The 4,693-nt window shown below is 34.0% G+C and overlaps 1 pseudogene; it reads right to left on the minus strand.

Annotated features, from left to right (window-relative positions):
• Positions 1 to 2,661: 2,661 nt before the first annotated feature.
• On the minus strand, positions 2,662 to 3,586 carry LOC130849679 (olfactory receptor 8I2-like; annotated as a pseudogene).
• Between the last annotated feature and the right edge of the window lie 1,107 nt (positions 3,587 to 4,693).

Below are 4,693 nucleotides of genomic sequence, written 5' to 3' on the forward strand. Positions count from 1 at the left end.
CTCTTACAAAAAGCATACGTTCTACTCAATTTGCAGAACCTCTCCTGTGTTTACTACTTTTTAAAAATAACCAGCTCAAGATAATCCTTATGCCAAGGGAGGCATATTTTAGCATAGAAAATTCTGCTCCCCTTCAGGTTGAATGGATTTTTTTTTTCTCTAGCACTTAGTTATACCTGCTTGGGTCATTCTGGAAAGATGTGTGTTACAGGTTTAGAGGGAAGGTACAGAAGGAGCAGTTAGAAGAAAGAATGAAGAAATGTCTCCAGGGATAAATTTGAGGCCTATATTGAAAAAAAAATATATATGGACTTTTAACTATAACTCTGGACAAATAAAATATATTTCTACTTTTTATGATTAATAAGAAAATTGTGTTATGCTTCTGCTCTTAGAGAGAGACTAGCGAGGAAACAATAAATCATAAAAATAACAATTAGATGCATAGTTTTGTTAATAATAAATATAAACTCCTGAAATGATCTATAGAATACATATTCAATATAATTGAATATAAAAATAATACATCAAATTAGAACCACAGTAAATATAGGTAAAGATAAGTATGGTTCAGCAGCTGAGATGTTTCATGCAATTATAAAAATTTGGGCATCGTATTTATAATGTATGAATGAAAATCCATGGCAGAAAAAAGAATGAAAGGGAAATATAATCAGTTTAATAATTCTCAGTGATGATGATGAAATATCTTGACAGCAATGAATCTGAATCAGATGCTGTGCTTACAAGGAAAAAAAATTCATGTAGCCTGAATAAAGGGAATAGGTGATGAGTTCAGACAGTAGCCTCAATAAAACCCTAGAATAATGCAGAGTATGTTTCATAGGCTGTCACATATAATAGTTTATAATGTGAAATGATACATTGTAAAATGATGTTTTCAGGAGTCAGACACCAGTAATGTAGGTCAGAGAAGAAAATTAAAAATTGAAAACCAAATATATACATGCGCATACACAGATCCCTTCACATGAATTATCTTCCACTACTTCCAAGACTGGAGACTGACTATAGGAGGTTTGTTTGTGATGTATGATATATGAGAAGTCCTAACTAGCTGACTCCAAAGATTTAAAATTATATAAAAAAAAGTGTAAATCTGTGTACACTCATTTCCATATTCTAACCATGAAGGAAAAAAAGCAAATAAATTTGAAAAGAAATCTATCTGTTAATCACTATGTCTTTTTAAATATGTAATTGAGGAATGATTTTGAAAGAATACCAGAAATAGAATTTTCAACTAAACTAATGTTTTTTGAGTGCTAATATGCACAGGATTGTCCAAATACCTAAGAAAGAAATAAACTTGTGTAAGGTAGAATCCTTGACCTTAATGAATGCATCACTGTGCTTTCACCCGCCAATTAAAAAGCAAAGAAAACATTTACTTACATTTTGCTTATATGATACATTTTCTACATGCTGTGGAGAGCAAAAATATGACTAAGCAAACTCTTCTCTTATGGAGCTTACAATCTTGTTAGAGAGAGAGGAAAACACTAAAACCACACATTTTCTTTCAAAATCACCTCATCAAATTAATCAATTCCTTTCAATATACATTGAAATATGATTGTCCAACTCCTTTGTTACTACTCAATGATTCATGCATAGTGAAGGCAGTACTGAGATTTTCATCTTTTCCAAGATGTAACAATGCCTGTGAGAGTTCGTTAAATGAAGTTTACACCTAGTCTCTTTTCAAGGGAAAAGAAAACAAAAACCCGGTTCCTCCTCTTAATACTATAAACTTAACAAAATTTTTCTTCCAGATTTGGAGAAAAGAGAATCTGTCTAGACACCTCCAAAATGCCTCAGGAATTGTGCTACAGCTAGTACTTCATTTATCTACACACACACACACATTTTTAAAAGTTTATCAAGTCTTTGGAGTTAGGAAGGCACATTAGGGTGATCAAGAAATTCAACTCTGCTGTTTTTGATGGATTCATTACTCCACGTCATAAATGCAACACTTTTCTCTGTAATTAAATATCATGTTTTGCAGATAAAAGATCAAGCTCTTAACTATTATGGCAAAATGAATCCACTTTACCAAGTCATTTCTCTGTATTACAAAATCTCTCATCATCACTGTTCATCATTGAAATAACTTCAAACACTTGCACCTCCATCCTGGGAATATATTTCCTTTTGTTAATCCTGTGCTATTTCCTTTGTGCTTAGGCTCTCTGCTATCATTTCTTGTTAATATGAGTATTTGTGTCATCATCTCTTAATGTAATAACTATCTACTCTCAGTCTGTCGATGGCCTGAGAAAACATAAGTTCAAAGCATTTGAAAATTCAATCTAATAACTGTCTAACATGAATTAGTATGATAACATGCTCACTCAAGGATGTTTGGGGAGGAATTTAGTCACAAGTGAGATACGTTCTTTAATTATTTGTGCAATTGTGTGTCTGCATAATGTACTGAAATGATCTCTTTACATGGTGATTCAGTATTCCATACACACAAATAAAATAATAATTCACTTCCCACATTTCAAGACTCTGTTATCACTTGTTGTATCTTATGCTCTTGGGTGTTACTCTATTATTTTCTTAATTTTTGAAGCAATTGAATACCTGAAACCATCCAGATTTGCTTTAATTGCAAGATGCAGAAATTTTTCATGGAAATAGTTTTCTATGTATGACTCCCAGGAGAGCATTTTTTAAGTCTTTGTTCTTCAAACTGTAAATGAGTGGATTCAGAATTGGAATGACAATAGTATAAGGTATGGATGCCAGCTGTGCCTGGGTCAAGGATGGTATGTTATCAGGCTGCAAAGATGTGAAAATCAGGGACCCATAGAAGATGGTCACCCCCATGAGGTGGGAGGTACAGGTGGAAAAGCCATTCTGCCTGCCTGCTGCAGCCTGGATCTTCAGCATGGCTGAGATGATGGCAGCATAGGTGACTGTGATGAGGAAGAGAGAGCTAAGAAGGGTGAACCCAGCCAAAACAAGGATCATCATTTCTGTGCTGAATGCATCCATGCAGGACAGCGCCAAAAGAGCTGTGGTGTCGCAGAGAAATGATTGATGCTGGCATCACAGAGTGCCAAACTGCTGATCACACAGATGGATACAGAGAATTGGTGAAGCCTATCACATATGGCATAACTCCTGGCCAGTTGCACGCTTTCTGGGACATGACCCTGAATACAATAAGGGATCGCAGATCGCTACATAGTGGATCATAGGCCATTGATCCCAGAAGAAAACACTCACTACACGCCAAACCCACAAAAAAGTACATTTCAACAAAGCAGCCAACAATGGAGATGGTTTTCTGTTTTGACTGGAAATTTACCAGTGCCTCGGGTGTTACAGTAGAGGAATAACATATGTCAATGAATGCTAAATTGCTAAGGAGAAAGTACATCGGTGTGTGAAGCTGAGACTGAATTCTGATTAACATAATTAGTCCAAGGTTCCCCCAAACAGTGAAGAGATAAATAAAGGGAAACAAAAGGCTGACTTGTAGTTCAGGGAGATTCGCAAATCCAGAGAGGATGAAGAAAGTCACCTCCATTAAATTATTCCCAGCCATGTCTATCAAATCAGACCTTTGACTTCCTGGCTGAAAAATAACAAAAATTAGAGAAGGATTCAAGGCCCAAATCCTGATAATCAGCATCAATTTAGATTCCCATAATATGAGAGTAGCAGCTGGGAATTAAATATTTAATGGCTTCATGTTAACAGAGAATTTATAGATTATTTTCATTTTTTTAAAGCACTGACAAACACTAATAAAAACATCGCAAGTTCACAATCATGTGTAATTGATTGCACTCTAAAAGACATCTATCTGGAATGGTTTTTGAAGCGATTCCTCCAGAGATATATTATCCTCTCCCTAGTCTATCCCTGGGACCCAAATTATATACTTAGAAACATATCTACTATAACTAATTACATGGTACTCATAGAGAATATAAAGATTATAATTTGGAAATGTAAAGATACCTTTGTGTGGCAGTCTTAAAATTTCAACACCTAACAGCTGATTTACATGGTTGTTTTAGGAGCTTGACAAGATCTTAGGTGGACACATCTAATAGTTCCCTGGACTCAATAAAGCTTTACTAAATTTTGAAAAAAAATATATATATAATAATATATAAAATGTATATTTTACAAAATGGTATATATACATATATTATACATAATATATAAAATATAATATACATATAAAAGGAAAGAAACATCCTGCTTATTTTACTTGTTAATGCTAAACTTCTTATACATTTTTTTCTATCACCGATCCTTTCTATTGGTGAACTATGACCAAAGGAGCAACTTAATCTGTGACACAGCCAGATTGTTTTGTGAGTGCTGTTAATCCCTTGTTTGTTTCCAACACGAAGCACCTCGTTATCAATAACCTCAGGCAATAACTAATGCATTGCCAAACAGTAGTTTTCAAGTCAATGACAAAAAGCCTACAAAACATAAAATGAATATGATTTGTTATATTTAAACAAAAAAATTAAAATACAAGCTGATTTCACTAGAAATTAGAGAATTTATTTTCCTAGTTACATTGACATGAATACGTGATAAATAACTAAAACTGAAACTGGTGTGATGTTAATGCAAGTTTGTTTCAGACATTTAGCATTCTGTTTGCCTAACCCAAGGGGAGCTGATGTTA

The sequence above is a fragment of the Hippopotamus amphibius genome, chromosome 3 (genome assembly GCF_030028045.1).
Source record: "Hippopotamus amphibius kiboko isolate mHipAmp2 chromosome 3, mHipAmp2.hap2, whole genome shotgun sequence".
Lineage (NCBI taxonomy): Eukaryota > Metazoa > Chordata > Mammalia > Artiodactyla > Hippopotamidae > Hippopotamus > Hippopotamus amphibius.